Below are 12,446 nucleotides of genomic sequence, written 5' to 3'. Positions count from 1 at the left end.
TTTTAAAGCATGTGGTGGGTTCCCCTAAATAAGAAAGAGGCACTTTTTAGGTCGAGCAATTTATTGCTCTGAACCTATTACATGTGACCAAACTCTCTTGAACAAGCGGATTTCCCACAATGCATGTTGTGTACTGGAGCGTGAAGCTTCCCCAGGCGCACGCTTGGCCTCACTCACACCCCAAATGCCTGCTCCCCCTCCCCCGCCCCTACGCCTCACACCAGACTCCCCCGCCGCTTGCCATATGCTCGTTCCCTCCCACTGGCAGCCTGCGGCCACTGCTGAGAAGCTTGTTTTAGGTGGTCCGTACGATGCTTGTAAATCATTCTTTATCTCCTTTCATTTACTGTGCATTTAAAGATTGAGCCCAAATGTTACCAGCAGTTTTGGAGTGGCCTCTTCCCTAGTACAGTTTCTGGGTCTTTAAAGCGCACTGCTGTCAGAGTAAACTTCCTGCAAGGAAAGAACACTGCCTCATCTGTGGGAGCGCGTGAACGTCAATGCTCACTTATTATTTACCGGAGCACTTCACAGAAGTTCCTGCGCTGCTGTTAAATCCTGGCTGACAGCTCTGGTTGTGTGCCCGCACACACTTCTGCTAGCGTGGCATGGGCAATGTACCTTATATATGATTGCATTTTCCCAGGCCGTCCGATCTAACACAACCTCCCCACCCCCACCCCACCCCCTCCGCTGGGTATTTACTTGAGTCACCACCAGTCCCTCCCTTCCTCCTCTCACGCCTCTGCTTTTAACTCCCGCCCGGTCTCCTGCATGGTGCTGCTCATTAACACCCCCCCCTCCGCTACTACCCCGCCCTTGTTGCTTTATTCCGAGCAGGTCATTGCATGTGAACGTTAACAAATGCATGTATCTGCTGTAAAATAAACAGCTTTTCGACATGCCATTACGTTTATCTTAAGAGCATCTTTTCTGCTTGTTTTACATGGATCAACTTGAGAGATCGTACCAAGCCCACTTTGGAGTTTGTACAGAGGCTTTTATGTTATGTTATGTTATGTTATTAGTGCTTCTAAAGCGCAACATTCATCCAGGCAGGATATCACGGCGCTAAGATTGAACAGTAAACTGTGAGCAATTACCAGAGGCTAATGTTTATTCAATTTTAGGGAACAGTGCAGTTTTTAATTTTTTCCTGAAAGTGGGGTAACAATCCGTAAGCCTTAGATCTATTGGCAGATCATTCCAAAGGTTGGCGGCTAGGTGCGAAAAGGCACGTCCACCCATTCTAGTTCGTTTTACTCATGTAGTGACTGCTTTGGCAGTGGCTTGTGAACGTAAGTTCCGAGCCGGTGCATAAAACTTGATTCTATTCCGCAGAATATTAGGACCAGTATTATGCAGTGTTTTGTGAGCAATGCATAGCATTTTAAAAGATGCTCTTTGCCTCATGGGCAACCAGTGTAACGCTCTCAAGCAGTTTTTAGCAGAGTCATACTTTTTCTTGTTACAGACCGCTTTTGCTGCCGCGTTCTGGACAAGTTGTAGTTTTGAAAATAGGTAGTACGCCATACCGACAAACAACGAGTTGCCATAGTCCAGCCTACTTATCAGTAATGACTGGACTAAGATCTGTCTGCATTCAATAGGAATCCAAGGAAAAACGCGTTTTAGCATTTTTAATATAGCAAATCCTTTGCCACATATTGTGGTGACATGGTGTTTCATAGATAAAGTAATATCTATGAAACAGGAGAAGATTCTCTGAGATCTGCCCCCAAAGAATCACATGCTAAGAAACCCCGCAGTGTTCATGCAGGGGCATGCGAGCATGAAAGCCAGGGGTTGCAAAAATGTATTTATTTGGATGTAGGTTGTAACCAAAATGTGCCACAGGCCTACAAATCACAGGTAGGAAGCAGCAGTATTCATTCATGTGGATATGTCAGGGCCCGGAGTTAATGAGAGGGTTCAATAACAAGGACATTCCAGGGCTTCTCCATTTTAGTTACAGCTCCTGTCTGGCTCCATCCCAGCGATGAATGGTGCCACCGAGGAAATCAAGCACAGTACTCTTTAATACTTAATATTGGATAAATTCCCATCCATCCCTCCACTCCATCCCCCCCACTCCATCCCCCGATCCATCCATCCCCCATCCATCCATCCCACCATCCATCCATCCCCCCACTCCATCCCCCATCCATCCACCCCCAGTCCATCCCCCCAGTCCATCCCCCAGTCCATCCCCCCAGTCCATCCATCCATCCCCCCAGTCCATCCATCCCCCACTCCATCCATCCCCCACTCCATCCATCCCCCCCACTTCATCCATCCCCCCACTCCATCCATCCCACTCCATCCATCCATCCATCCATCCCTCCCATTCCATCCATCCATCCCCCCACTCCATCCATCCCACTCCATCCATCCTTCCATCCATTCATCACCCCACTCCATCCATCCCCCAACTCCGTCCTCCCTCCATCCACCCATCCCCCACTCCATCCATCCCACTCCATCCATTCCACTCCATCCCTCCCACTCCATCCATCCATCCATCCATCCCACTCCATCCATCCATCCATCCATTCCCTCCACTCCATCCATCCATCCCCCCACTCCACCCATCCATCCATCCACTCCATCCAACCGTCCATCCATTCCCCCGACTCCATCCATCCTTCCATCCATCCCTCCCCCGCCCCACACTCCATCCCTCCCCCGCCCCACACTCCATCCCTCCCCTGCCCCACACTCCATTCCTCCCCCGCCTCACACTTCATCCCTCCCCCGCCCCACACTCCATCCCTCCCCTGACCCACACTCCATCCCTCCCCTGACCCACACTCCATCCCTCCCCTGACCCACACTCCATCCCTCCCCGACCCACACTCCATCCCTCGCCCACACTCCATCCCTCGCCAACACTCCATCCCTCGCCCACACTCCATCTCTCGCCCACCCTCGATCCCTCGCCCTCCTTCTATCCCTCGCCCTCCCTCTATCTCTCTCTTGCCCTCCCTCTATCTCTCGCCCCCCTCTATCTATCTCTCACCCTCCCTCTATCTATCTTTCGCCCTCCCTCTATCTATCTTTCGCCCTCCCTCTATCTATCTTTCGCCCTTCCTCTATCTACCTATCGCCCTCACTATCTATCGCACCACCACAGCATCACTCGGCACCACCACAGCATCACTCAGGGGCACCACAACATCACTATGCGCTACCACAGCATCACTGAACACCACAGCATCACTCGTCGCCGCCACAATATCATTCAGAGCCACCACAGCATCAATCTGTGCAACCATTCAACAACAACTGATTCAAATATATTCTCTCAATGTTTCAAGCTTTATTACAAATTTCACAAAAAGATGTTGATATTTCACTTCTGTTCTTGGATTTTGTCACAATAAAATACACTGAACATAATCTTCATAAAAGTTATTTACAAAAGTGTAAGCTATTAAGCTATTGCCATTATAAATTACAATACCTTTTATTTAAGTATTAATTATTTAAAAAAATTAAAAGCTATTGTTATTTGTAATATCAATACATCTAAGTTACTTAAATACAACACATATTGCATTACAAATGCTATAGGTGTCACATTTGCGAAAGTTAAAACTATTGGCATTGTAAATGACAAAGCTATTAATTTAGCTATTTTCAAAACCAACACATAAGTAAAAAATTTGTCATTTACAATACCAATAGCTCAAACTTTCCTGATGCGAGACATATTGCATTGCAAATGCTTGTTTGATAAAAGAAGGGGAATTGATAGTGGGTAAACCCTTCAAAATTATATATATATATATGTATATATATATATATATATAAATATATATACACACACACGCATTCACTGAAAAAAACAAAGGTTATAGGGACGATATAGTTAGGCTTAGATTTCACTTGTACAAAACCATAGAAATTCAGCAGTTAAAGTTACTTGAGCCAACTATAACTTATGCCCTTGCAATGCCCTGCTTATGACCTCACATTACATCACTCAAGACATGGTCAGTGACATCACTGATGACATCATCCTATGAGATGAAATTACTATTGTTTCTGCTCTAGTAACTGGTCCTACTATTTCTAACATATCTATCTGAGTGGCTGTCTGACTATCTGTATCAGTGTGTGAGTGGATGTCTGAGTGGCTGTATTGCAGAGTGAGTGGGTGTGTGAGTGGCTGTATGGGTGAGTTAGTGTCTCCATGAGTCGCTGCATACGTGTGTGAGTGGCTCTATGGGTGAATGAGTAGCTGTTTAAGTGTATGGATTGGCTAAGTGAGCGGATGTGAGTGGCTGTTTTGTAGAGTGAATGTCTGTGAGTGGCTGTAAGGATGAGTGAGTGGGTGTGTGAGTGGTTGTATGGGTGAGTGAGTGGCTGTGTCAGTAGCTGTATGGGTAAGTGAGTGGGTGTGTGAGTAGCTGTATTGGTGTTTGGCAGTGTGAGTGGCTGTGTGGGTGAGTGTGTGGGTGTGTGAATACTTGTATGTATGAGTGAGTGACTGAGTTTCTGTATGGGTTATTGGGTGGGTGTGTGAGTGTATGTCTCTGTGACTGGATGTGTGAGTAGTTGCATTAGGGAGTGAGTGTGTGCATGAGTGGTTATATGTTAATAGGTGTGTGAGTGGCTGTATGAGTTAGTGGATGTGTTAGTGGCTTTATGATTGATTGATTTGTTGTGAGTACTGGTATGGGCCTATGAATGGGTATGTAAGGGTTTGAGTGGGTGTATGAGCGGTTCTATGGGGACGTAAGTGATTCTGCTGCTGATGTCATCAGTGATGTCATTTGAGATTGTCAGGGATGTCACTAACCATATCATGAGTGATGTAATATGTAAGGTCACAAACATGCATTGCAGGGGCTTAAGCTATAGAGTTAGCTCAGGTAACTGTAACTGCTGAATTTGTATGGTTTTGTACGAATGAAATCTGAGCCTAACTAAAACGTCCCTACATACATGCCACTGGTTAGTTATGGTTAGGTTCACGTTTCAACAGGAAAAGCATTTTTTTTAAAACATATTTTATTAAAGTTTTCAGGTACCACTTGGGAGTGAGCCTGACAATCCACTTGATAACAAAATATCAAAGAGTTAGCAAGCACATGGGGAATGGCACTACATCCATCTTCCAAAGCTGAATACTGGTGTAGTGCACGCGATACACATACATTAACTAAATAAGGCGGTATCTGGAGGCTACTGCAGCGCCCCAAGGGCTAGCTATCGCCTCCGCCCAGTCATCATCCGTCAGGTCAGGGATGTCATCCTGCTATGTCTTCCTTGTTCTATGTAGAGTTGTGGTGGAATGCGTCGTCAGCGTCTGGTATATCAGGCATATTTTGTGTGCACAGAGATTGTCCATAAGAAGGCGGCCCTCAAGTGGATGAAATTCAGGGAGGTCAGCAAGATTTGCAAGCGTGGGGGCCAATGCATGGCGTAATTGGAGGTAACAGTGGGTTTTGTGAAGATGAAACTCCTCCTGCAGTCGCTGGAAGGATTGAAGGACGGTGCCGCGCATAATGTCTCCTAATGTGGAAATACCAATTTTGTCCCACTGGGGGAACCCCTTCAGTGCGGCCACCTGGCGTAAATAATTACTGTGCCACAGGGGCGTCGCCTGCGTCAGCCGCATATTCCATTCGATTTGTTGAAAGGTGTACCGCCATAACCTAATCGTTGTTCGGCTGGCGTGGGGTAAGGAGTCTTATAACTTTAGTGCCTTTTGACGAACCTTCACCTCTAAAAAAAAAGTCTTAATCACCTCCGCTCCTTCTTGAAAAGATTGAAGATGATTCGTTAAGTTGGAATTGAAAAAAAGTTTCCAAAATGTATTTTCCCCATTAATTTTTCCATAGGAAAATTAGACACAGCTACAACCAAAACGTCTGCACAGAATGACACAAAATTTGGAAGAAAGCTAGATTTTGGTCAGGAAAGCATGCTTTTTATTATTTTGTGGAAATACGTTCTGTAGTTTTTAGGTTTTGCCTCGCCAAAATGCGCAGGCGAAAACCTGATGAGAATTGTAGTGTGCTTTGGGTCGGCCCTCCTCATTCATTGGCTGGCTCCGTAAATGGAGCCTTGCCATTGGACGAGGGGCCTGTCCGTCAATGCCGGACCAGACACGGGGGCGTTCCCGACATTCTTTGGCTTTTGCCGACGTCACGCGACGCCGGGAACGCCCCCGATTCTGTTCCGGCATTGCCGGCACCTCCCTTGCTCTACTGTCATCACCACAACACTGCGCCCATTTTATCCCAAGCTAAACACTCGGAGAGGCGCAGTGACCGGGTCTTTGAAGGCCGCTCTCCCAATGAAAACAAGTTTTCTCTCCGAGTCAGCACGAGCAGGAAGACGAGCAGCGCGCCTCCCAGCTGGCCTCTCGCATCAGCATCCAGAGCTGCCCTGCGCGGTGTGTAGCTTCAGTGGAGCTTCAGAGTGCAGAGTGGAGCTTCAGAGTGGAGCTTCAGAGTGGAGCTTCAGAGTGGAGCTTCAGAGTGCAGAGTGGAGCTTCAGAGTGGAGCTTCAGAGTGGAGCTTCAGAGTGGAGCTTCAGAGTGGAGAGTGGAGCTTCAGAGTGGAGCTTCAGAGTGGAGCTTCAGAGTGGAGCTTCAGAGTGGAGCTTCAGAGTGGAGCTTCAGAGTGCAGCTTCAGAGTGGAGCTTCAGAGTGCAGAGTGGAGCTTCAGAGTGCAGATTCAGAGTGGAGCTTCAGAGTGCAGAGTGGAGCTTCAGAGTGCAGATTCAGAGTGGAGCTTCAGAGTGCAGAGTGGAGCTTCAGAGTGCAGATTCAGAGTGGAGCTTCAGAGTGCAGAGTGGAGCTTCAGAGTGGAGCTTCAGAGTGCAGAGTGGAGCTTCAGAGTGCAGAGTGGAGCTTCAGAGTGGAGCTTCAGAGTGGAGCTTCAGAGTGGAGCTTCAGAGTGGAGCATCAGAGTGGAGCATCAGAGTGGAGCATCAGAGTGGAGCATCAGAGTGGAGCTTCAGAGTGGAGCTTCAGAGTGGAGCTTCAGAGTGGAGCTTCAGAGTGGAGCTTCAGAGTGCAGAGTGGAGCTTCAGAGTGCAGAGTGGAGCTTCAGAGTGCAGAGTGGAGCTTCAGAGTGCAGATTCAGAGTGCAGAGTGGAGCTTCAGAGTGGAGCTTCAGAGTGGAGCTTCAGAGTGGAGCTTCAGAGTGGAGCTTCAGAGTGGAGCTTCAGAGTGCAGAGTGGAGCTTCAGAGTGGAGCTTCAGAGTGGAGCTTCAGAGTGGAGAGTGGAGCTTCAGAGTGGAGCTTCAGAGTGGAGCTTCAGAGTGGAGAGTGGAGCTTCAGAGTGGAGCTTCAGAGTGGAGCTTCAGAGTGCAGCTTCAGAGTGGAGCTTCAGAGTGCAGAGTGGAGCTTCAGAGTGCAGATTCAGAGTGGAGCTTCAGAGTGCAGAGTGGAGCTTCAGAGTGCAGAGTGGAGCTTCAGAGTGCAGATTCAGAGTGGAGCTTCAGAGTGCAGAGTGGAGCTTCAGAGTGGAGCTTCAGAGTGCAGAGTGGAGCTTCAGAGTGCAGAGTGGAGCTTCAGAGTGCAGAGTGGAGCTTCAGAGTGGAGCTTCAGAGTGGAGCTTCAGAGTGGAGCTTCAGAGTGGAGCTTCAGAGTGGAGCTTCAGAGTGGAGCTTCAGAGTGGAGCATCAGAGTGGAGCATCAGAGTGGAGCATCAGAGTGGAGCTTCAGAGTGGAGCTTCAGAGTGGAGCTTCAGAGTGGAGCTTCAGAGTGGAGCTTCAGAGTGCAGAGTGGAGCTTCAGAGTGCAGAGTGGAGCTTCAGAGTGCAGAGTGGAGCTTCAGAGTGCAGATTCAGAGTGCAGAGTGGAGCTTCAGAGTGGAGCTTCAGAGTGGAGCTTCAGAGTGGAGCTTCAGAGTGGAGCTTCAGAGTGGAGCTTCAGAGTGGAGCTTCAGAGTGGAGCTTCAGAGTGCAGCTTCAGAGTGGAGCTTCAGAGTGCAGAGTGGAGCTTCAGAGTGCAGATTCAGAGTGGAGCTTCAGAGTGCAGAGTGGAGCTTCAGAGTGCAGATTCAGAGTGGAGCTTCAGAGTGCAGAGTGGAGCTTCAGAGTGGAGCTTCAGAGTGCAGAGTGGAGCTTCAGAGTGCAGAGTGGAGCTTCAGAGTGGAGCTTCAGAGTGGAGCTTCAGAGTGGAGCTTCAGAGTGGAGCTTCAGAGTGGAGCTTCAGAGTGGAGCTTCAGAGTGGAGCTTCAGAGTGGAGCTTCAGAGTGCAGAGTGGAGCTTCAGAGTGCAGAGTGGAGCTTCAGAGTGCAGATTCAGAGTGCAGAGTGGAGCTTCAGAGTGGAGCTTCAGAGTGGAGCTTCAGAGTGGAGCTTCAGAGTGGAGCTTCAGAGTGGAGCTTCAGAGTGGAGCTTCAGAGTGCAGAGTGGAGCTTCAGAGTGGAGCTTCAGAGTGGAGCTTCAGAGTGGAGCTTCAGAGTGGAGCTTCAGAGTGGAGAGTGGAGCTTCAGAGTGGAGCTTCAGAGTGGAGCTTCAGAGTGGAGAGTGGAGCTTCAGAGTGGAGCTTCAGAGTGGAGCTTCAGAGTGGAGCTTCAGAGTGGAGCTTCAGAGTGGAGCTTCAGAGTGGAGCTTCAGAGTGCAGAGTGGAGCTTCAGAGTGCAGATTCAGAGTGGAGCTTCAGAGTGCAGAGTGGAGCTTCAGAGTGCAGATTCAGAGTGGAGCTTCAGAGTGCAGAGTGGAGCTTCAGAGTGCAGATTCAGAGTGGAGCTTCAGAGTGCAGAGTGGAGCTTCAGAGTGCAGAGTGGAGCTTCAGAGTGGAGCTTCAGAGTGGAGCTTCAGAGTGGAGCTTCAGAGTGGAGCTTCAGAGTGGAGCTTCAGAGTGGAGCTTCAGAGTGGAGCATCAGAGTGGAGCATCAGAGTCGAGCATCAGAGTGGAGCTTCAGAGTGGAGCTTCAGAGTGGAGCTTCAGAGTGGAGCTTCAGAGTGGAGCTTCAGAGTGCAGAGTGGAGCTTCAGAGTGCAGAGTGGAGCTTCAGAGTGCAGAGTGGAGCTTCAGAGTGCAGATTCAGAGTGCAGAGTGGAGCTTCAGAGTGGAGCTTCAGAGTGGAGCTTCAGAGTGGAGCTTCAGAGTGGAGCTTCAGAGTGGAGCTTCAGAGTGGAGCTTCAGAGTGGAGAGTGGAGCTTCAGAGTGGAGCTTCAGAGTGGAGCTTCAGAGTGGAGCTTCAGAGTGCAGAGTGGAGCTTCAGAGTGGAGCTTCAGAGTGGAGCTTCAGAGTGGAGCTTCAGAGTGGAGCTTCAGAGTGCAGAGTGGAGCTTCAGAGTGGAGCTTCAGAGTGCAGAGTGGAGCTTCAGAGTGCAGATTCAGAGTGGAGCTTCAGAGTGGAGCTTCAGAGTGGAGCTTCAGAGTGGAGCTTCAGAGTGGAGCTTCAGAGTGCAGCTTCAGAGTGGAGCTTCAGAGTGCAGAGTGGAGCTTCAGAGTGCAGATTCAGAGTGGAGCTTCAGAGTGCAGAGTGGAGCTTCAGAGTGCAGATTCAGAGTGGAGCTTCAGAGTGCAGAGTGGAGCTTCAGAGTGCAGATTCAGAGTGGAGCTTCAGAGTGCAGAGTGGAGCTTCAGAGTGCAGATTCAGAGTGGAGCTTCAGAGTGCAGAGTGGAGCTTCAGAGTGGAGCTTCAGAGTGCAGAGTGGAGCTTCAGAGTGCAGAGTGGAGCTTCAGAGTGGAGCTTCAGAGTGGAGCTTCAGAGTGGAGCTTCAGAGTGGAGCTTCAGAGTGGAGCATCAGAGTGGAGCATCAGAGTGGAGCATCAGAGTGGAGCATCAGAGTGGAGCTTCAGAGTGGAGCTTCAGAGTGGAGCTTCAGAGTGGAGCTTCAGAGTGGAGCTTCAGAGTGGAGCTTCAGAGTGCAGAGTGGAGCTTCAGAGTGCAGAGTGGAGCTTCAGAGTGCAGAGTGGAGCTTCAGAGTGCAGAGTGGAGCTTCAGAGTGCAGATTCAGAGTGCAGAGTGGAGCTTCAGAGTGGAGCTTCAGAGTGGAGCTTCAGAGTGGAGCTTCAGAGTGGAGCTTCAGAGTGGAGCTTCAGAGTGGAGCTTCAGAGTGGAGCTTCAGAGTGCAGAGTGGAGCTTCAGAGTGGAGCTTCAGAGTGGAGCTTCAGAGTGGAGCTTCAGAGTGGAGCTTCAGAGTGGAGCTTCAGAGTGGAGCTTCAGAGTGCAGAGTGGAGCTTCAGAGTGGAGCTTCAGAGTGCAGAGTGGAGCTTCAGAGTGGAGCTTCAGAGTGGAGCTTCAGAGTGGAGCTTCAGAGTGCAGAGTGGAGCTTCAGAGTGCAGATTCAGAGTGGAGCTTCAGAGTGCAGATTCAGAGTGGAGCTTCAGAGTGCAGATTCAGAATGGAGCTTCAGAGTGCAGATTCAGAGTGCAGAGTGGAGCTTCAGAGTGCAGATTCAGAGTGGAGCTTCAGAGTGCAGATTCAGAGTGCAGAGTGGAGCTTCAGAGTGCAGATTCAGAGTGGAGCTTCAGAGTGCAGAGTGGAGCTTCAGAGTGCAGATTCAGAGTGGAGCTTCAGAGTGCAGAGTGGAGCTTCAGAGTGCAGATTCAGAGTGGAGCTTCAGAGTGCAGATTCAGAGTGGAGCTTCAGAGTGCAGAGTGGAGCTTCAGAGTGGAGCTTCAGAGTGCAGAGTGGAGCTTCAGAGTGGAGCTTCAGAGTGGAGCTTCAGAGTGCAGAGTGGAGCTTCAGAGTGGAGCTTCAGAGTGGAGCTTCAGAGTGGAGCTTCAGAGTGCAGAGTGGAGCTTCAGAGTGCAGATTCAGAGTGGAGCTTCAGAGTGCAGAGTGGAGCTTCAGAGTGCAGATTCAGAGTGGAGCTTCAGAGTGCAGAGTGGAGCTTCAGAGTGCAGATTCAGAGTGGAGCTTCAGAGTGCAGATTCAGAGTGGAGCTTCAGAGTGCAGAGTGGAGCTTCAGAGTGGAGCTTCAGAGTGCAGAGTGGAGCTTCAGAGTGGAGCTTCAGAGTGGAGCTTCAGAGTGGAGCATCAGAGTGGAGCATCAGAGTGGAGCATCAGAGTGGAGCATCAGAGTGGAGCTTCAGAGTGGAGCTTCAGAGTGGAGCTTCAGAGTGGAGCTTCAGAGTGGAGCTTCAGAGTGCAGATTCAGAGTGGAGCTTCAGAGTGGAGCTTCAGAGTGCAGATTCAGAGTGCAGATTCAGAGTGGAGCTTCAGAGTGCAGAGTGGAGCTTCAGAGTGCAGAGTGGAGCTTCAGAGTGCAGATTCAGAGTGGAGCTTCAGAGTGCAGAGTGGAGCTTCAGAGTGCAGAGTGGAGCTTCAGAGTGCAGATTCAGAGTGCAGAGTGGAGCTTCAGAGTGGAGCTTCAGAGTGGAGCTTCAGAGTGGAGCTTCAGAGTGGAGCTTCAGAGTGGAGCTTCAGAGTGGAGCTTCAGAGTGCAGCTTCAGAGTGCAGAGTGGAGCTTCAGAGTGCAGCTTCAGAGTGCAGAGTGGAGCTTCAGAGTGCAGAGTGGAGCTTCAGAGTGCAGAGTGGAGCTTCAGAGTGCAGAGTGGAGCTTCAGAGTGGAGCTTCAGAGTGGAGCTTCAGAGTGGAGCTTCAGAGTGGAGCTTCAGAGTGCAGATTCAGAGTGGAGCTTCAGAGTGGAGCTTCAGAGTGCAGATTCAGAGTGGAGCTTCAGAGTGGAGCTTCAGAGTGGAGCTTCAGAGTGCAGATTCAGAGTGGAGCTTCAGAGTGCAGAGTGGAGCTTCAGAGTGCAGATTCAGAGTGGAGCTTCAGAGTGCAGATTCAGAGTGGAGCTTCAGAGTGCAGATTCAGAGTGGAGCTTCAGAGTGCAGATTCAGAGTGGAGCTTCAGAGTGCAGATTCAGAGTGGAGATTCAGAGTGCAGATTCAGAGTGGAGATTCAGAGTGGAGATTCAGAGTGGAGCTTCAGAGTGGAGATTCAGAGTGGAGCTTCAGAGTGCAGAGTGGAGCTGCAGATTCAGAGTGGAGCTGCAGAGTGCAGATTCAGAGTGCAGAGTGGAGCTTCAGAGTGCAGATTCAGAGTGCAGAGTGGAGCTTCAGAGTGCAGATTCAGAGTGCAGATTCAGAGTGCAGATTCAGAGTGGAGCTTCAGAGTGCAGAGTGGAGCTTCAGAGTGCAGATTCAGAGTGGAGCTTCAGAGTGCAGATTCAGAGTGGAGCTTCAGAGTGCAGATTCAGAGTGGAGCTTCAGAGTGCAGATTCAGAGTGGAGCTTCAGAGTGCAGATTCAGAGAGGAGCTTCAGAGTGCAGATTCAGAGTGGAGATTCAGAGTGGAGCTTCAGAGTGGAGATTCAGAGTGGAGCTTCAGAGTGCAGAGTGGAGCTGCAGATTCAGAGTGGAGCTGCAGAGTGCAGATTCAGAGTGCAGAGTGGAGCTTCAGAGTGCAGATTCAGAGTGCAGAGTGGAGCTTCAGAGTGCAGATTCAGAGTGCAGATTCAGAGTGCAGATTCAGAGTGGAGCTTCAGAGTGCAGAGTGGAGCTTCAGAGTGCAGATTCAG

At 49.9% G+C, this 12,446-nt stretch overlaps 1 protein-coding gene across 2 annotated transcripts in view; it reads left to right on the top strand.

The window, feature by feature from the left end:
- The window catches only part of LOC144756173 (E3 ubiquitin-protein ligase TRIM39-like), a 201,073-nt gene that overhangs the window by 111,316 nt on the left and 77,311 nt on the right, over positions 1-12,446 (top strand). The gene's annotated exons all lie outside the window — the stretch shown is intronic.

The sequence above is a fragment of the Lissotriton helveticus genome, chromosome 5_1 (assembly GCF_964261635.1).
Source record: "Lissotriton helveticus chromosome 5_1, aLisHel1.1, whole genome shotgun sequence".
Taxonomy (NCBI): Eukaryota; Metazoa; Chordata; class Amphibia; order Caudata; family Salamandridae; genus Lissotriton; species Lissotriton helveticus.
This window is presented reverse-complemented; position numbering and strand designations above follow the sequence as displayed.